The sequence below is a fragment of the Schistocerca piceifrons genome, chromosome 7 (assembly GCF_021461385.2).
Source record: "Schistocerca piceifrons isolate TAMUIC-IGC-003096 chromosome 7, iqSchPice1.1, whole genome shotgun sequence".
Taxonomy (NCBI): Eukaryota; Metazoa; Arthropoda; class Insecta; order Orthoptera; family Acrididae; genus Schistocerca; species Schistocerca piceifrons.
The window spans coordinates 117,345,812-117,367,861 of record NC_060144.1 but is presented as its reverse complement, the minus strand read 5'-3'; the positions used below and the strand labels follow the sequence as shown (position 1 = coordinate 117,367,861).

The 22,050-nt window shown below is 45.2% G+C and overlaps 1 pseudogene; it reads right to left on the bottom strand.

The window, feature by feature from the left end:
- Nucleotides 1-19,819: 19,819 nt before the first annotated feature.
- LOC124709394 lies at nucleotides 19,820-19,936 on the bottom strand (annotated as a pseudogene).
- Nucleotides 19,937-22,050: the final 2,114 nt, after the last annotated feature.

Below are 22,050 nucleotides of genomic sequence, written 5' to 3'. Positions count from 1 at the left end.
AACTCATTTAAAGCTCACTCTCAGATGAGTCCGCTAAATCGTCTGTAGCTCACTGCGCATACCTCCAACTTTATGCACGATAGTCTGAATTTTCGCATCCATGTACAAGCGAATGTTCTATGTACACCCATTCTCTTGGGTTTAGAGCAAGACTTGCGAGCGAATTTGTCCATGATGGAGCGTGTGCTGATGTACTCACCTCTCTTAGCGGGCTATATATATAGAAACTCTTAGAAGTTTCACCTGTACCTACCATCACTCAAGTTTTCTTGTTTTATCAATAACAAGAAACCCATTCTGTGAACGACTCCAGCAACAGGCACATATCTTTCCAAAAACGTGGAACGACATGTCAGTTCCTACATGTACTTGGTAAAAGTGTTTCAAAATGATATTGTCTTGTTTGAAGACTATAATGAGGTTTGCATTATCAGTAACCAACTGTTTTGGGTTTCTAGAATATGTTTGGCATAGATGAAATACATCAGCAGCCATATGACGACTGAAAGACAAATATTTTCGAATCTAGTCTTGGTTTTTCACAGTAACATCGTCACTGAAAGTCGTGTATGTAATAGCTTTTATACCACGCAATATCTCCTGTACTAGCTGATACTTGAGCTGAAACAGTGTTTTTGAAAATACACGAACATCTTCAAATTGGACTCCATCTACGTGTGTTAGCAGCGTCATGAAGACTTTAGTCTTACCACAATTGGATGGACCAACAATAACTGCTCGATATTATCAGGAAGAAGTATTCCACTCTTTTTCTACTTCAAGTCTTCTTTTGCAACTTCAGCGGACCAGTCACCGACAACAAACTCCTCGCGGCAAGGATATTTCACTCACCGTGCCACCAACTACATCAGGCACCGGCAACTAGTAGGCATATATAGAAAGACACACTTGTGAAGATGGTATATATATTACTTATGAAAAGTAACTTCATCATTCATTTTGGCAATGATTGATGAAGAGGTCTTTGAGGGAATTGTCTGCTGCTGCGTGATTATCCACTGGAGCGCCAAAGAAACTGGCATCGGCATGCGTACCCAAATATAGAGATATGTAAACAGGCAGAATACGGCGCTGCGGTCGGCAAGGTCTATATAAGGCAACAAGTGTCTGGCACAGTTGTTAGATCGGTTACTGTTGCTAAAATAAGAGGTTATCAAGATGTATGTGAGTTGAACGTGATGTTATTAGTCTGTACACGAGCGATGGGACACAACATCTCCGAGGGGATTGTCCCATACGATCAGTTCCTGAGTGCACCGTGAATATCAGAAATCCGGTAAAACAATAAATTTCGACATCGCTGCGTCCGGAGAAAGATTCTGCAAGAAGGGGACCGACGATGACTGCACAGAATCATTCACCGTGGCAGAAGTGCAACCCTTCCGCAAATTGCTGCAGATTTCAGTGTCCATCGATATGGGCAGCGCCGGCCAAAAGTGCACAGTGTGTAGACGTGCGGAAGTGCTGCACATGTGCGCACTTGTGCGACAGCGAAATCTGTTATTAGACATGTGTCTTAAATGAACGGCGGCGACTCCACTTCCCTGTTTATGTGGTACAAGCAAGAGCGCAACATACCCAGTCTCGTTTACCCCTGGTGACCGTAACCTTAACAGAGAAGTACTGAGAAATGGCAGGTACTGTGAAAAAGCAAAGGACGGGAGATCTATGTTCTCAGTCGTTTAAAAATGACTGGGAACTGCAATTATTTTTTGTAGTCGTTTGCTGTGCCGCCGAATAATACGCGGCCAGCGTAAGTTTTCAACTGAAAGACACTACAATACATATCACAAAGACGAGTGTAGTGTACTCAACAGTGAAGAACGGCAAGCAAAATTAAAAGTCCTTAAGAAAATGGATGAGAGACATCAACTCGATTTTACTGTACGTCAAAGTAGCTGATACGTCTTGAACTCTTACTTTCTTGTGTTATATTTATATCTATTTTACTGTACGCTGTACAATGTACTGTTTTCAATTTTCCAGAATGACAACCACACTAAATCTTCACTGCGAGCAAGTTTTAAAATCGCATTAAGAACTGCACAATCTGGGAAACCCTTTTCCGAAGGGCAGTTGGTGAAAATTGTGTCTGATTGATGCTGCAGAACTTGTGTGTCCCACGAACGTTAGCAGGTTTCAAGAAATCAGTCTATCCAAACAAACAGTGACAAGACGTATCAGTGCTATGGCCGGCGATGTGCACAGGCAGCTAATAAGGCTAGAGACTTTGTTGCTTTCTCTGTTGCGCTCGATGAAGCAACAGATCTTACAGATACAGCCCAGGTTGTGATATACATACGAGGTGTCGATAACGTCCTTTGTGTAACAGAGGACGTTTTGTACTTAGTACCTTTGAAAGGGACTACTACAGGCGCGGACTTACTCCAAGCTCTCAGGCAAGCGATTGCTGGTGTTGGTATGGACTGGAATCGGTTAGTCTCAGTGACCACAGATGGAGCACCATCAACGCAAGGCCATCAGAGAGGACTAATAGCACGGATACGCAAAAAACTAGGGCGCACGGACGAGACGGTGTATGGAATTCACTGCATTCTGCATCGAGAGGCGCTTTGTGCAAAATCAGTAACGTTAGCAAACGTCATGCAAATTGTTGTGCGTACTGTAAACTATCTGAAGACACATGGGCTTACTCATCGCCAGTTTCGGCGGTTCTTGGAGGATTTAGGAGCGGAGTACGGCGACATCCCAAGTCCGTTGGAATGCGCAATGGACACGAATGGATGCAGGTGATCAGACAGGGTCCCATATCATTCATTCTAACTGCACACGTCCCACACCATTACAAAGCCTCTACCAGCTTGAATGTTTCCTGGCTGACATGCAGGATCCATGGATTCATGAGATTGTCTCCATACCCGTACACGTCCATCCGCTCGATACAATTTGAAACGAGACTTGTCCGACATGACAACATGTTTCCAGTCATCAACAGTCCAATGTCAGTGCTGACAGGCCCAGGCGAGGCGTAAAACTTTGTGTCGTGCAGTCATCAAGGTTACACGAGTGGGCCTTCGGTTCCGAAAGCCCATATCCAGGGCCGTCCAGAAATTCTGCACGCGTGCGGTGCTCCTGCACATGTGCAACTTCCGGTTCACAGCCGTCAGCGTTCATGTAGTGCATGTTCCTACGCACAGATGTCGCTTTATCCACTTGCTGGTATACTCTGTACCGGCGCATTCTAGTGCTCTTTCCACAGCTTGCAAGCCAACCATGGGAAGGTATTTCGCGTATTAAACATTTAAAGTACTGTCACAGTCTACTCATTGAGACGTCTACTTTTATGTTAACAGTTTAACCCAGTAAGACAAGTAATGCAGTAACAACCGTGGGTTTTTATTAAGGCAGCTTGACTGACGGCACGTAAATACGCGTAATGTTTTTGATCTAGTATTTAAGAAAGAGAGCACTTAGCGACTTCCAACGAACCTTAGTCATGATTTCAAATAACATTGAACTAATGCAATGTTTCCTATAACTAATTTTCGGTGCCCTCAGTTACACCCACATAATTTCTGCCTCACTGACCTCTGAACAGAGTGATAACCGCAGACCTCCACCTGTTATTTCAATACCATTATTACTATATCTTTCATCAGTTCCGTCTGAAATCTGCATAAGAACCGACAATTAGATGAATGTTATGTTTTATCGACTTCAGCTGAGCGTAGCCCTTCACACATTAAAAAAACCCTAAATGTAAGTATACATTGGTACAATCGGTTTAATGACCAATTTTCCTTATAATAATGTAACATGGAGCAGAACGAGGCAACAATGCAAAGTTAGTAAACAATAATTTTTAATTATGAAAGAAATAAATCCAAACACGTTTATCACTGGTCGTGAGAAATGATATAGTTAATATCGGGCACAAAAGCACGGTTCATTGACAAACGCAAGCAGTTGCGAAGATTTTCATCACTTATGCTTGATCGAAACCTTGATTTACTCATTTTCATCACCGAGAAAAATCTTTCACAAACATATGTCGACCCGAACATGGACATAACTCACGCGGCTTCTCGGTGCAGGCGTGGAAATTCTTGTTATGAAAAATTTTCGTAGAATTCTTTTGTACTTCGCACTGCAAAGAACTCGTCCTTCAGTCTTGTATTGCACTGTAAGTCGATCAGTTGCATCTGCAGATCATTCGGAGCATCTTCAACTGACGACGAGAACGGTCGAGCAAAGAGGTGAATGACAGGAGATCAACTCGTAACATCTGCAAATCGTGCTCGAAATTGTTCCTTAATTTTTAGAATTATTGACACGTATTCTTGAAATCTAGTACTTACATGGACCAGTCCAAGAGTCGGGAAATGTGCAGTGTTTTCTGCCAATAGCTGGCTCTCCCAAAGCGCAAGCTTCCTTTCAAAGGCATTTACTTTTTCCAACATGTCAGAAATTAAATTATTTTCACCTTGCAAACTGACGTTCAGGCTGTCCATGTACGACGTAATGTCCACGAGAAATGCAAGGTCTGATATCCAACAAGGGTCTTCCAAAATAGGTTCACTTTTTCCCTTCTCATGTAAGAATCTTACTATGACCAAACGTAAATCAAAAACTATTTTCAGCATTTTACATCGACTGACTCCCCAGAAATGAACATTATTGAGCATATCTGGGATGTCTTGCAATGAGCTGTTCAGAAGAGATCTCCAGCCCCTCGTATTCTTACGGATTTATGGACAGCCCTGCAAGATTCAGTTCCCTCCAGCACTACTTCATAGTTCATGCCATGTTGTGTTGCGGCAGTTTTGCGTGCTTGCAGGGCCCCTACACGATATTAGGCAGGTCTACCAGATTCTTTGGTTCTTCAGTGTAGCTGCAAGATTGAAAATAATGATGTTAATAAGTGTAATACGTGGACTATAATGAGTGGGGGATGAAATAAAACACAAACATCGGATGTAGTATTTCAGCATCTTCTTTGCACCTGTACAATATTTCCCAAATTAAGCTTTTTGATATGCAATGAATTCCATGTGTATCTCCTTCAAACTGATTGGTACCTCACAATACTTTCGTTTTTCACATGCACATTTAACCTGTTTCTCTTTTGGTTTTGCGTCCATGTGCAGACGAAGGCACTGTTCCAAATCATCTACACGTACGCTATGTACATGTAGAAAGTTTCAACATCACCGTATGTGGAATCTATGCTTGTCAGCCAACGACTCAGTCTCTGCAGTGCAAGGAGTGGCACGGTATCCACATCGTGTAAGTTCATAAATGAGGTGTGCCATAGATAAACACACTTGTTACCCCATTTCACACATAGTGCAGAGTCACCATGCAGTGTTGTAATATATTGTGTCACACCAGTAAGGCGAATGTCCGGTGGGGTACGAGTTGGATAATGCTCTGTGGCCATCTGCTGATAGATGTAGCGCCCTGCATGATATATTTCGTCCCATTCAAACTCATAAGTAGACTCTTTAACAGACATTTTCAATTTTTATCCTCACATGCAAGCCCCAGTCATAACGTGCTTTGTTGCCAGACTTACACATTTTGTTCTACTGTGAGTTAAATTGTATGTGTAACTAAAAAGTATTGGCACACTTGATACCTTCTTATCCACGAGTCTGCACTCTGTTCCTGCAATGCCACAGAGGTGCTCTGATGGGATGGGTCATATGTCAGTGACCAGTACTGATCTCCATTTTGCTGTTGGTTAGGACCGATAGCAGCATTCAAAACATTAGGAACAGACCGGCTGTCCTCATCGCCCAAATTGATGGGTGGAATAGAGAATAACAGTTTCTCGTCCTGCTCAAGCAAGTCGAATATGTGATCGCTGCAGGTTGAGACACGCTGGATGTTATTGCTGCTACAGGTCCAGGGGTCGTTGCAGGTCTCGACAAGATGGCGGTGAAGTACGAAGACGAGATGAAAGAATTATTAAATGTTCCTATCTACAAAGAACTAAGGCCGGACCCTACGGTGAAGATAATTCGAATGTCGCAGGCCGCGACTAAGGACTCGAGAAATGACGCTGACACAGCCAAGGGTCTTATTCCCAGAGTACCAGTCTCTCCTAGAATTTACGGTGTTCGAAAGATACATAAGGTAAGTTATCCTTTGAGGCCAATAGTGCATGGGATCAATTCGCCCACTTACAATTTGGCAAAGTACCTAGCCTGCAAATTAAGACGTCTAGTTGGCAAGACGGACTCTTATGTGAAGAACTCGACGCACTTTATAGAACGCCTAAAGGGAGAAACAATTTTACCTACGGCCATCATGGTCAGCTCTGACGTGAAATCACTATTTGCGAAAGTGCCAGTAGATGAAACTAACCGCATCCTTCAGGAGCATGTCCCGCCAGATATATGCGACCTGGTTGAGTTGTGCCTGACTTCAACGTACTTCAAATGGCAATGAAAATACTACGAGCAGACAGACGGCATGGCAATGGGGTCTCCCCTATCTCCGCTGGCAGCCGACATATTCAGGGAAGCCTTTGAAGCAACAGCCCTCTTTACGCCCACGTTGCTGGTTCAGATACGTGGACGACACGCTATATGGCCTCATGGTGAAACGGAGCTACACAAATTTCAAGAATATTAGAACAATATGCACGGGAAGATACAGTTCACGCTCGAAGTAGAAAATAATGGTGCAATTCCAATTTAGAAATTTAAAACTCTGCAACGACAAAAGGCAGAGCTAAGCACTATCTGTCGGCGAATTAAGGGAGCTATAAAGTTTCATTTAGTTGTACATTTGTTCGCTTGAGGCGCTGTTGACTAGGCGTCAGCGTCAGTTGATGCTAAGATGGCGACCGCTCAGCAGAAAGCTTTTTGTGTTATTGAGTACGGCAGAAGTGAATCGACGACAGTTGTTCAGCGTGCATTTCGAACGAAGTATGGTGTTAAACCTCCTGATAGGTGGTGTATTAAACGTTGGTATAAACAGTTTACAGAGAATGGGTGTTTGTGCAAAGGGAAAAGTTCTGGACGGCCGAGAACGAGTGATGAAAATGTAGCACGCATCCAGCAAGCATTTGTTCGCAGCCCAGGAAAATCGACTCGCAGAGCTAGCAGAGAGCTGCAAATTCCACAATCAACTGTATGGGGAGTCCTACGAAAAAGGTTAGTTATGAAACCTTATCGTCTGAAATTGGTTCAAGCACTGTCTGCAGCTGATAAGATTAAAAGAATCGATTTCTGTGATTTTATCCTTGCTCAAATGGAAACAGATGAATCTTTCGTTTCAAAGATTGTGTTTAGTGATGAAGCAACTTTCCACACTAACGGGAAAGTCAACCGTCACTATGTCTGTATATGGGGCACTGAGAATCCGCGGGAAACAACGCAGTATGAACGTGTCTCGCCTAAGGTGAACGTTTTCTGTGCCATTTCAGCCAATAAAGTTTTTGGTCCCTTTTTCTTCGAAGGTGCTACTGTAACTGGACTACAGTATCTGGAGATGTTAGAGAATTGGCTGTTCCCTCAGCTCGAACAAGAAGCACAACAATTCATATTTCAGCAGGATGGAGCTCCACCACATTGGCACTTATCTGTCCGTAACTACCTGAACATCAACTACCCGAGGCGATGGATCGGCCGCCAGGCAGCCCGTGACAGAGCACTTCATCACTGGCCTCCAAGAAGCCCTGATCTTACCCCCTGCGATTTTTTCTTATGGGGGTATGTTAAGGATATGGTGTTTCGGCCACCTCTCCCAGCCACCATTGATGATTTGAAACGAGAAATAACAGCAGCTATCCAAACTGTTACGCTTGATATGCTACAGAGAGTGTGGAACGAGTTGGAGTATCGGGTTGATACAGCTCGAGTGTCTGGAGGGGACCATATTGAACATCTCTGAACTTGTTTTTGAGTGAAATAAAACCTTTTTAAATACTCTTTGTAATGATGTATAACAGAAGGTTATATTATGTTTCTTTCATTAAATACACATTTTTAAAGTTGTGGTATTCTTTTTGAATCACCCTGTATAAAGGAGCACGGAGGGCACACTAGGGCACAGAGCATATAGCAAGCCTACACATACAGACAGGTATCTGCACGCCATATCCTACCACCACCCAGATCAGAAGAACTCTGTCATCCGTTCTTTGGCAATCCGTGCACAGCGCCTAAGCGATGCTCAAAATATCACACCTAAGCTTAAAAGGCTACGCACGACGTTTCTAGCCAATGGCTACAGCCATAAGTCGATCCACACAGCCTTGTCGACGAACACAAGTAAGAAAGATAAGCAAGAACTAGACAAACAGCAGCCAACAGTGCACTTACCTTATGTGAAAAATGTTTCTGACCGAATAGGCAAACACCTTCGTCGCGTTGGGGTGCAGCCTGCCGCCTATAGTGGTCGTAGGATCCAAGACGTGCTAGGATCCAGTAAGGACAAGGCGGATGCATTACACACTGCAGGCGTTTATAAGGTGGAATGCCAATGTGGAGAGGCATACATCGGCGAGACTGGTAGGCCAATAGCAACGCGCATTCGGGAGCACGAGCGTTATATTCGTCTAGGGCAACAGACCAATTCCACAGTGGAAGAACATCAGCAAGACTGCGGAAAAGAAATAAAATTTAGCGAAGCCTGTGTGTTGGCCAAGCAGCCAGTTATGACGAAACCCAAAATCAGAGAGGCCATCGAAATACTTAAACACCTTAATAACATGAGCAGGGAGGATGGACTCCTTAACTTAATGATATACTCTTAAAATTAGTGCTCTTTACAGTATAGCCTCCGACTTTGGAATAAATAGGCTTGCCCCATCTTGGCTGCCAGCAACCAGAGCCCAACAGACCACACTATCACCACGAGGCACGAGCACTACCGGCGAGTAACTGCCGCCGCGCGGCCGACGTCCAGCAGTTGGTAAACAGCAGCAAACTTCTCATTCGACGGTGGCCACCAATCATGGTACATAACACAAGAGCCAATAGACAACAGAGGTCACATTCTCCACCGCAATAACCTATTAAAATAAAGTTCCCTCTCCTTCTTTCTTATGTGACCAATGAAACCAACTACCTTTATAAAATTATGACGTAATAGCATGCGCAATGAACAGTAACAACAAAATATAAAGGACACTGTATAGCTAGAACGCACCATTAGACCCAGAAGAAGGCCGCTGCAACCGTGGCCGTAACGTTGGTTTTTTCTTTAGCAGCAGTAGTTCAAATTCAAATGTTCAAATGTGTTTGAAATCTTATAGGACTTAACTGCTATGGTCATCAGTCCCTAAGCTTACACACTACTTAACCTAAATTATCCTAAGGACAAACACACACACACCAATGCCCGAGGGAGGACTCGAACCTCCGCCGGGACCAGCCGCACAGTCCATGACTGCAGCGCCTAAGACCGCTCGGCTAATCACGCGCGGCAGCAGCGGTAGTTTTTTACGTTATGACACGGTACCATACCCAGAAAACTTTTATGTCGACTGAGTCTGGCCGCGGAAGCCTACGCAGTTATAATAATAATGCTAACTAAAGACAAAGATGCGATGCGGGATACTTAGCTTTTCGTTTCTTCCTGTTCTGCAGGGCTGTGCTGTATCTCGACAGCTGCTGCTGATGCGTCATGGTTCTTCTGCTGCTGGTTGCTGATGAATGAGACTGAGGTCGCGGAGCTGATGAGCCCTCCCTATATATCCTAATGGCTGAAGCCTATCAGCTGACTGGATTCAGTGTTCCTATTAGTTCCCACCCTTTTTTCCTGAACCGCCATCTAGGATTACATCATGAGAGGGGAATGGGAGAGAGCCGAAGGTGCCTGCTGGTGATGGTGTTTACAACCAGTTAGTCTCCAAACCTCAAGGTTTATGGTTCATTTTCGAATAAGGTGAAGTTGATGTGGGGTGTTAGGGTATTTCAAAGAACAGTAGGCAGTTCCAGCACATCTACCAGCATGACTTGTGAAATGCATCTTCATGCCATCTTGTTGCATTGCCAAATTTGTCAAAAAGTGTTTATTAGATGCTCTTCCATTATCTTTTCTTTCCATTCATTGTGTAGGAGGGTATGGGTACAGCTGTGTGCTTGCATGTAGTACAGTCGTCCTCAGTACAGCTAATATAGCTGTTAAACTCCTCCTTCTCCACACAGACATCTCATCCATTGAAAACATAGTACACAGTAAACAATTACATCCATCCTCTTGGAAAGATCAGCATAGACTAAGCCAATTTCCCTCCATTTTTCACTGATGCACCATTTTGGATTATGTCACAGGTGGGGAGGGGGTAGAATCAATGGACCCCTCTGGTGGTGGTGTTGTGAACTATGTCAGTTGGACTCCAGACAACAACAGATGAACTCATGTGATGGAGCTACTGTCTATGACAACTTAAATTGATTAAATAAACAATATAGTACAATGTGTACAAAATAAAGACTTACATCCATCCTATCCAGCAGTTCAGCACAACTGAGAACTTTTCCCACCAATTTCCTGGCGGGGGAGGGGAGGAAATGGGAGGGAGAGGGGAGAGGAGTGGTGTGGAGTGAGGTTATTTGACCCATTTTCTTGCCAAAATTTGAACTTCCTATCATGACATCCGTGAAAGGTTGCCACATCTATGACCGCAATCTTGGATGCGCCATCTTGAATAAACCCGGCAACAATGCAGAGTGGTGTGACGCTGGCTTTGCCCTGTTACTCATGTTGACATAGTGCAAGCTGCATGCCAATAGTCCCCAGAAGTCAATTCGTCGTGTATCACGTGAATTGCAGGAAGCGAGATCAACTGTCTATAAAATGTTACATAAGCGGTTACACTTTTCTGTGTGCAAAGTGCAAATGGTTCAGACATTGCAACCAAACGATCTTCCTCCATCGTATATGTTCGTATGTGCTGTACTGGTCTCCAAAGATGCTGACTACCTAAAAAAGTTTGCAAGACTACACTGGTCTTGAGATATGATTTTAAAGGTTACAGGCGACTATGAGCTTACGCCCTGATGGGAATCACTTTTAACTTGCAAGACTTCCACTTGTCCATGTGACTACTAAATTGATTTTGCGCTTTCCCGGTGGTTGTTGTTGTTAGACTGCATTAGAGGTGATCACTTTTATCAGAATATGAACGAACTTAAATTCCGAAATAATTTAATTAAATGGTGACCCTTTCATTGTTCCAGTCAGTTATTGATGGATGATTAAGATATCTTTTATAAATGATTGTGACAAAAGATTATTGATCATAAAACAGGACAAACAATACAAGTTAAGTGTGGTGACAAATAAATTATGGACTATTGGCAACACAAATAAACGCAAAAAATAAGTTAACACATCACTTGGCGGCGATTGGTTGGAGTGGTTGGCAAAGGCTAACGTTTCTCTGATTAATCTATTTATTCTGGCTCAAAACATGGATATCGCAACATGAAATTTTCTAATGCTGAATAGACTTTGGTGGATTAATTCTACACAGAAGCTATACCACGTTTGTGCAGCTGAGAACATGTGGCAGACTGTGGTTCTGTTTGCCCTAATAAGCTGGAACAGCAATACTATACTCATTTCTCGGTGTGCAGCTCTGTCTCAGGTGATGGTCGTGGTAAAAGCGTTCGCAGAGCATCGATGTGCTGCGCCTGTATTTCGTTATTGCGGGCAGCAAATATGCAAAGTCGCTGTTGGCGATCTGTTAGACGGATCGCAATTACTCTCTAATAGAACCATGAAATATTGGCAGATTCCAGCGTCTGTGACTCCCGTTCGATGGTCATACTATGGACCAAATGACTCAATTACACGGAAGTGTACACAAGGAGACCAAACGTCAAGGCGGCAGACGTGTCACGAATAAGATTTCCCTCGGCACAGCGAGTTGTTCGAGATGACTGAGGTCTAAATTGTCGGTACAGCTAAGTCCTCACTACAGGCTCCCCAGTGAAGACCAATGCCAGTGCGAAGTCACACGCGGGACGAGTGTCCCAAGTGCAACCCACCCATAACAAGAGTCAAGACCAGAATCCTCTCCAGGCGGCAGCCCGAATCAGAATACCAAGTTTCTCCACTCCTGACTTTCCACCAAAACTCAGTAAACTCCACAAAAGCACTCACGCAACCGTCCCCACAAGTGTTTCTCCACGAATTCCTTGTCTCCCCGCTAGATCGTCTGCTCTAGCTGTCGGCCCATCCTAATCAAACAACAATATTCTTCTCTTTTCAGGAGAGGAGGAGATGCTGAGCTCCCAAATTGCTTTTCCCCACAGCCACTTTAGACATAATGCTTTGAGTTTCCATTTAGCCCTTAAGTGAACAACATGTTTATCAGAGAGCTCATTACCTGGCCGGGACAACAGTATTGTGTGTACGACCAGGGGCCTCGGCTAAACTAAGAGAAGTAAACAAAAACACGCTGAAGAAGGTCACTTGCAACCAGCGTCCTGTCCCTGGAAAGTACTTCGAGATGTTCGTTTCCCAAATAGCTGATGTCGCTTCCAAGCCTCAAACGTCCACTGTAAGATTTACTGTTAAATGACCAAACTGCCCGCTTGTTCTCAACTTCAGAAAATACTGTTCGAAGGAGAGCTACAATAAAGATCTCTATTGCATTAACAATGTACATGATTCCATCAGTGCCTGCTCATGTTGATAATTTCCTGTCATCTCACAAAAATTACGTCTCTATAATATTAACACGTGTATGTGGCACTCACTGAGATACTGACATAACAGAAAGAACTTTGAAAGCTGGTAAACATTTTACAAGAAAATGCGAATCATCATCTCTAATAGTTTCCAAGTTATGATTTTCTGAAATGATAACGGGACTTTCTGGACACACTGTACAATACTGAAGCCGCTTAAAAAGTATGAATGTCATCGTGCTTATATGTATATGCGCACATCTTCTGCTTTTCTATATTGCTTATCTCTGTGGTCTCACAGTACTTAAACATTACAAACCTTCGATGCGAATGGTTTAGTGCCATGAATCTGTAGTCTGAAAGCAAGTTTAGTTCCAATAGTACCATGGTTCTGAATATAGTTCCAGTATTTTCTTTATCTCAAGGACAACAGAAGTCTAAAAAGCGTGATCCTTTAGTCACTAGCCCATGTCGGATTACCATGGAGCAGTGTGGCAATCTCACCAACAGACGGTGTTTGTTGATATATTCTCGCCCTACACACTACGCAGGAACGCAAAGATTTCTTGTGTAGAGTTGTAAAGCGAATTAAACTTATCCTTAGCTTCACTAACATTGGTATCCCAACACTGACATCATTTGAAATCCGCTTAGATATAAACATAACATGTCTCGGTGGGTCTAAACGTTATTGTACCTGCCTCAGGTGAAGGAAAACTGGGAGACAATTGGGGTTTAGTGTCCTGCACACTTGCGAGAATAGGTTTGGTCGAGTAATAGCCGCTGCCAAGAACAGCCATTTTTTGAAGCAATGAATAACTTTCGCTAGTTCTTACACTCCAAACCTAACATTAATATTACGAAACATAAGGTACGTCTGATACATGTGTAGCAGGACTGCGTAAACCCTATAGCTACTTGCAGTATTAGTTCAGAGATTTAATAATTTGGACTCGCATTCGGGAGGACGACGGTTCAATCCCGCGTCCCGCCATCCTGATTTAGGTTTTCCGTGATTTCCCTAAATCGCTCCAGGCAAATGCCGGGGTGGTTCCTTTGAAAGGGCACGGCCGACTTCCTTCCCCGTCCTTCCCTTATCCGATGAGACCGGTGACCTCGCTGTCTGGTCTCCTTCCCCAAAACAACACTCCCCCCCCCCTCCCAGAAGAAGCATTTAATCATTGTGTAATGATCAGTGTTGTTCATGGGCGTATGAAAAGACAGTTCATAATATACGTAAAAGTCTGACAAACATTTTCAGCTCTCTCAAGCTGTTCAGAGATGGCCCAGCGTTCAAATAGACGGCAAATAGATAGAAGGTTTAAGAGCGTGAGCTATTTTGAACTTACGTGACTGAACTAATCGTATATTGGCAGACAATTAATCCCAGCAGTCGACATTTTAGAAAGATTTCTTTTTTTTCTGCAAGACATAACCAGTTTGTGTACTACATACACTCCTGGAAATGGAAAAAAGAACACATTGACACCGGTGTGTCAGACCCACCATACTTGCTCCGGACACTGCGAGAGGGCTGTACAAGCAATGATCACACGCACGGCACAGCGGACACACCAGGAACCGCGGTGTTGGCCGTCGAATGGCGCTAGCTGCGCAGCATTTGTGCACTGCCGCCATCAGTGTCAGCCAGTTTGCCGTGGCATACGGAGCTCCATCGCAGTCTTTAACACTGGTAGCATGCCGCGACAGCGTGGACGTGAACCGTATGTGCAGTTGACGGACTTTGAGCGAGGGCGTATAGTGGGCATGCGGGAGGCCGGGTGGACGTACCGCCGAATTGCTCAACACGTGGGGCGTGAGGTCTCCACAGTACATCGATGTTGTCGCCAGTGGTCGGCGGAAGGTGCACGTGCCCGTCGACCTGGGACCGGACCGCAGCGACGCACGGATGCACGCCAAGACCGTAGGATCCTACGCAGTGCCGTAGGGGACCGCACCGCCACTTCCCAGCAAATTAGGGACACTGTTGCTCCTGGGGTATCGGCGAGGACCATTCGCAACCGTCTCCATGAAGCTGGGCTACGGTCCCGCACACCGTTAGGCCGTCTTCCGCTCACGCGCCAACATCGTGCAGCCCGCCTCCAGTGGTGTCGCGACAGGCGTGAATGGAGGGACGAATGGAGACGTGTCGTCTTCAGCGATGAGAGTCGCTTCTGCCTTGGTGCCAATGATGGTCGTATGCGTGTTTGGCGCCGTGCAGGTGAGCGCCACAATCAGGACTGCATACGACCGAGGCACACAGGGCCAACACCCGGCATCATGGTGTGGGGAGCGATCTCCTACACTGGCCGTACACCACTGGCCGTCGTCGAGGGGACACTGAATAGTGCACGGTACATCCAAACCGTCATCGAACCCATCGTTCTACTATTCCTAGACCGGCAAGGGAACTTGCTGTTCCAACAGGACAATGCACGTCCGCATGTATCCCGTGCCACCCAACGTGCTCTAGAAGGTGTAAGTCATCTACCCTGGCCAGCAAGATCTCCGGATCTGTCCCCCATTGAGCATGTTTGGGACTGGATGAAGCGTCGTCTCACGCGGTCTGCACGTCGAGCACGAACGCTGGTCCAACTGAGGCGCCAGGTGGAAATGGCATGGCAAGCCGTTCCACAGGACTACATCCAGCATCTCTACGATCGTCTCCATGGGAGAATAGCAGCCTGCATTGCTGCGAAAGGGGGATATACACTGTACTAGTGCCGACATTGTGCATGCTCTGTTGCCCGTGTCTATGTGCCTGTGGTTCTGTCAGTGTGATCATGTGATGTATCTGACCCCAGGAATGTGTCAATAAAGTTTCCCCTTCCTGGGACAATGAATTCACGGTGTTCTTATTTCAATTTCCAGGAGTGTATATTTCAGATGGCTGCGTTTATATACTACTGGCCATTAAAATTGCTACACCACAAAGATGACGTGCTACAGACGTGAAATTTAACCGACAGGAAGAAGATGCTGTGATATGCAAATGATTAGCTTTTCAGAGCATTCACACAAGGTTGGCGCCGGTGGCGACACCCACAACGTGCTGACATGAGGAAAGTTTTCAACCGATTTCTCATACACAAACAGCAGTTGACCGACGTTGCCTGCTGAAACGTTGTGGTGATGCCTCGTGTAAGGAGGAGAAATGCGCACCATCACGTTTCCGACTTTGATCAAGGTCGGATTGTAGCCTATCGCGATTGCGGTTTATCGTATCGCGACATTGATGCTCGCGTTGGTCGAGATCCAATGACTGTTAACAGAATATGGAATCGGTGGGTTCAGGGGGGTAATACAGAACGCCGTGCTGGATCCCAACGGTTTCGTATCACTAGCAGTCGAGATGACAGGCATCTCATCCGCATGGCTGTAACGGATCGTGCAGCCACGTCTCGATATCTGAGTCAACAGATGGGGACGTTTGCAAGTCAACAACCATCTGCACGAACAGGGTTCGATGACATTTGCAGCAGCATGGATTATCAGCTCGGAAACCATGGCTGTAGTTACCCTTGACGCTGCATCACAGACAGGAGCGCCTGCGATGGTGTACTCAACGACGAACCTGGGTGATCGAATGGCAAAAACCTCACTTTTTCAGATGAATCCAGGTTCTGTTTACAGCATCATGATGGTCGCATCCGTGTTTGGCGACATCGCGTTGAACGCACATTGAAAGCGTGCATTCGTCATCGCCATACTGGCGTATCACACGGCGTGATGGTATGGGGTGCCATTGGTTACACGTCTCGGTCACCTCTTGTTCACACTGACGGCACTTTGAACAGTGGACGTTACATTTCAGATGTGTTAAGACCCGTGGCTCTACCTTTCATTCGATCCCTGCGAAACCCTACATTTCAGCAGGATATTGCACGACCGCATGTTGCAGGTCCTGTACAAGCCTTTCTGGATACAGAAAGCACATTCTCCAGATCTCTCACCAACTGAAAACGTCTGGTCAATGGTGGCCGGGCAACTGGCTCGTCACAATACGCCAGTCACTATTCTTGATGAACTGTGTTTCGTGTTGAAGCTGCATGGACAGCTGTACCTGTACACGGCATCCAAGCTCTGTTTGACTCAATGCCGAGGCGTATCAAGGCTGTTATTACGGCCAGAGGTGGTTGGTCTGGGTACTGATTTCTCAGGATCTATGCACCCAAATAGCGTGAAAATGTAATCACAGGTCAGTTCTAGTATAATATATTTGTCCAATGAATACCCGTTTATCATCTGCATTTCTTCTAGCAATTTTAATGGCCAGTAGTGTATGTTAAGCATTGCCCGTTGTTAGCACCATGTTATCTCAGGTTGCATGCTGTGAGAAAAGAGTATTTCGTTGTTAAGGGCACGTTTATTTAATTTTTATCACTGTATTTAATTAGAAATGATCAAGGTACGTTCTACTTGCAAGAACTTGTAGGTAAGAGGTAAGAGTAGTTAATAAGTGGACTGCTCATCTTCTTATCTCTTTCATGGTTTGCAAGCATTCGAATGTTGAGTGAATACTAATGAACCACGCTTGTACAGGTACTGGGAACTGTTCATCTGCCTCTCCGCATCGCGTTGCAGTAAACGACCGCTCAGAATCACGGGCATCGCATAAAATATACGACTGTCACTCCCCACGCAGCTTTCCCGGCATCTCCCTGAACGACTACAAGAACAAAACAGGTGCGGCGAACGGCGACGGCATGCTGGTAAGATGGAAGACTGCACTTCTGCTCACACAATCGTGCCTAGCCAACCGGTACCCTGCCACATAAAGTTTTATTACAGCGTACATTACGCGCGTGGTCTCGCAGAACTGGTTTCTGCGGCGACGCGTCCGAGAGTGGAAGAGAGGCGCTGATCTAGGTGAGTCAGTATTCCAGGAATATTTATTGCTTTCTGCTTTAATTGCAACGAGGCTCCACGTTCATGTGTATAATGCGGGAGTCGATGCACAGTACGTCCGCAAGTATATCATATGAATGCGAGGCAGCATCCATTCATCAACGGGAGTGGCTACACGCCAACTGCTGTGTTCAACTAAAACGATAATTCGACCACTGAAAATCCAAAGTCGTACTGTAATTAGACTCCTGTGTTATGTGCTTGAAGATGAAGCCACATGACTTCAAAATCGCTTGCAGTTTAAGGAGAAAGTAATAAATGCTGCTCTTTAAATATGCAAATTAGAAGAGTAATACACTGCCTCAAACAAAAAAAAAGTGAAGTACCCAGAAGGGGGGAGGAAACGAAACTTCAAAGGTTGCACCCTCTCTGGCCTTGACGCGTGCACCTCAACCTAATCGATTGAGAAGGGTGTCAGAAATCCGTTTTGTTCTCTCCTTAATCAAGCTGGCCCTCGACTGTTGTACCTGGTTTTTATATCCTGGATTCTGGCACTGCGACAGAGTTGACTTCCGATCTGGTCCCACACCCCCATATATGTTGTTTGGGGGATTGATCTGGGGGTCTTGCTGTTCACAGGAGTACCTCAACATTACGTATATAGCACACATACTTCATAGAGACACCTGTGGACGAGCATAGCTCTGGCTGAAAAACAGTACCACGATACTTCGCATGAAAAGTCTTAGCAGTTATGGCGATAACTTTGGAAATAATAAACAGCTGACTTACTTTATTCTGTATGTCTCGTTTTCATTTGACTGCCCCTTCTATTTCTGAGATGAAAAACAGTTGACAGCTGTCCTTCAGCTTGAAAATACGCACATCAAAAAAAGGTTTGCATCACCTCGGTTCCGAGAGTTCCGGAACCTGTACAGAAAAATGGAATAGAGACCAACATAATCATTTCCACCCTTTTTATTCCTCATGAAACCCACACATTGCACGTTGTACCACCATACACCGAGACTTTCAGGAGTGGTGGTCCAGATTGCTGTACACACCAATACCTCTAATACCCAGTAACAACTCATCTTGCATTGGTACATTCGCCGTGGCATACTATCCACAAGTTCAGCAAGGCACTGTTGGTCCAGATTGTCCCACTCCTCAATGGCAATTCGGCGTAGATCCCTCAGATCGATTGGTGGGTCACGTCGTCCATAAACAGCCCTTTTCAATCTATCCCAGGCATGTTCTATAGGGACCATGTCAGGAGAACATGCTGGCCACTCTAGTCGTGCGATGTCGTTATCCTGAAGTAAGTCATTCACAAAATGTGCACGAATTCGTGAAGACGAATCGCTCGCTAATATGCTGCCGATATGGTTGCACTATCGGTCGGAGGATGGCATTCACGTATCGTACAGCCGTTACGGCGCCTTCCATGACCACCAGCGGCGTACGTCGGCCCCACATAATGCCACCCCAAAACATCAGAGAACCTCCACCTTGCTGCACTCGCTGGACAGTGTGTCTAAGGCGTTCAGCCTGACTGGGTTGCCTCCAAACACGTCTCCGACGATTGTCTGGTTGAAGGCATTTGCGACACTCATCGGTGAAGAGAACGTGATGCCAATCTTGAGCGGTCCATACGGCATGGCATGTCTGTACTGCGCTGCACGGTGTCGTGGTTCCAAAGATGGACCTCGCCATGGATATCGGGAGTGAAGCTGCGCATCATGCAGCGTATTGTCTGGTTGAAGGCATATGCAACACTCATCGGCGAAGAGAACGTGATCCACAGTCAACGTCTATCTACAGGACTTCTGGGAACCGAGGTGATATAAAACTTTTTTTTTGATGTGTGTAGTATGGGAATTCCAATATTTTACAAATTGTATCTGTATGTAAACAATTTTTTCCTGACTCTTCAAAAGTTAATCTCACAATTTCTTATCACTATCATTTGGTAATACGGATAATGTATAACTTTATAGTACACATTTATTAACGCAAAGTACTAAAACACTATTTGTTAACATTTTTTCTCCAATTTTTTTCATTTTCAGTTTAAACTTACTTTTGAAAATACCTCCGCCAAATACCCTTTATTATGTACAAAATAAAACATACTCCGTCTCCAGGCGACGAGTGGCCTACCGGGACCATCCGACCGCCGTGTCATCCTCAGAGAAGGATGCTAATAGGAGGGGCATGGGGCCAGCACACCGCTCTCCCGGTCGTTATGATGGTATTCTTGACGGAAGCCGCTACTATTCGGTCGAGTAGCTCCTCAATTGGCATCACGAGGCTGAGTGCACCCCGAAAAATGACAACAGCGCATGGCGACTGGATGGTCACCCATCCAAGTGCCGGCCACGCCCAACAGCGATTAACTTCGGTGATCTCATGGGAACCGGTGTATCCACTGCGGCAAGGCCGTTGCCACACAAAATGAAACATACAGAAAATAAAATCAGGAATACACAAAAAAGTGAACGCCATGATGGGTTGAGATCTTTGATTGAAAAAGTCACTTGTGAGGAGTTTTAGCAAAAAATGCTGCTGTCCTAGGCTGACTACCTGGAAGGAGCCGCATTTCTCTGTTACGCGGAAATGTCTGGGACACTGGCTAGTGGTTTGTGTCTGGCTGTTGCCATACTATAGTGGGTCAGTCGTAGAAGCTTCCTGAAACTTGTTATCTTGGCCGTCGACTAGAGGAAGTTCGGCATGGAAATGTCTCGCTGCTGCTGAGCAGTCAAGTCTGTGTCTGTCTATCCATTGCTTGTGCCTTACACAGGGTCAGCCATGGTTAACCAGATTTGGCATGTTAATTTTAAGGAGTGGCCAGATGCTCTTCCTGTTGCCACCCCGTACCCCCCAGGATGGAATTAGTGTACCCCAGCTCTCTGTGTCTAGTGTAAATCGTGAAAGAGTGTTAATGTGTTTCAAACGTCTGTGAGTTGTGTAACTCAGGCGGGACGTGGGGACCAGCCCGGTATTCACCTAGTAGGATGTGGAAAACCGCCTAAAAACCACATCCAGGCTGACCGGCACACCGGTCATCGTCGTTAATCCGCCGGGCAGATTCGATCCGGGGCTGGGGCACCTACCCGAGTCCAGGAAGCAGCGCATTAGCACTCTCGGCTATCCTGGTAGGTCAGTCAAGTCTGTGTCTGATGATAGTCAATACTCTGCACTCGGCTCTCCATCAGAGCCACTGAACCTGGGCTGTGGTCCCGGCCCTTAGAGCATTATCACCCATAACTATATGTAAAGCAGAAGAGAACAAAGCATAACCGAACACATGGAAGCAGTAAATTGTGATGACAGACCAGCCAGAACCTGACCCTTCAGAGCCAGGGGCAGAGTGGGGCGAGACGTAGACAGTGACCTTGAGCAATCTACTTCCGTGACGGCGACTATAATGAAACTGAACTCATATGAAACCATTGACGTAGAGTGTGCAGACGTTTTACAGTGACCGCATTTTATGACCAGGCTTCGAGATCATCTACCTGACAACGGCGAAGTACAATTTGTTGTCCGCCATTTCTAGCCACTCAATTTTCTGCTGACACATTATTTCCCATCTCAACAAGGAACACCCAGCTTATAAATCAGAAAATGGTTTAAGGAAGTGAGCTTACGCGGTAAGGTATAAAAAAGGAATGGGTGTCTCGTGTTACAGTGCATTCTTGTAAACTCATAGACCCTGACAGCCATAAGAGTGGCACCTACTCAATCATTGTTTGCTGCATGTGTTGTTGTGCTGTTTGTTGAAAGCGCAGAGAATGGCAGTTTTCTCGTAATGAAGCTTCATCTCCTCTAGCAGTTTCTGGTTCGCAAAAAGTCGCATTCCACACGCTGAACTTGTGCCATGTAGACCGATCCTGGAGACGCTATGTGAAACTTGTGCCGTATCTCTTTTGCTACAACATGTTCTACCGGAATTTGTTTCACAGTCAGACATGCAGAAAGAACTCGTTTTACCTGTGGAGACGACTTCTAGTTTAATTATGACATAACGAGGGCACACTGGACAAAAATTAGTCGTCTACCCAGGAGAAACAACGCTAATACCGTGTAGAGTCGACTCTAGAACTGATAATGACATCATTTCGACGAGGAAGAGTGTCCCTCAGTTCCTTCATGTATATCACTTCCAGCGGAAGTCATTAATTGAAGATGACATCCCGTATGGCGCTGTTGATTACAACGTTTCATCCGCTGTTGAAAACACTCCAACACATTTTATATCGGAATAAGACCTGGTCATTTCGCGGGCCAGTAGAGGCGTGATAAGGTGCATGAGTGTTCGTCAGACCCGGAACGTGTGCATGTAGCTCTGTGACCAATGCTGGTACTGTCTTGGAAACAGATGTTCCCTCAGCGTCCTGACATTAATAGAATTATAATGAATTTCATATAGAATCTGAAAAGTTGTTCTAACTCAGTAAGTAATGTCCTTAGTAACATACATTAGGCATCACTGGCCCAGGGAATTTTTCCACATACATTAAAACATGCAAATGTTAAGAATGTTTATAAGAAAGGTAGC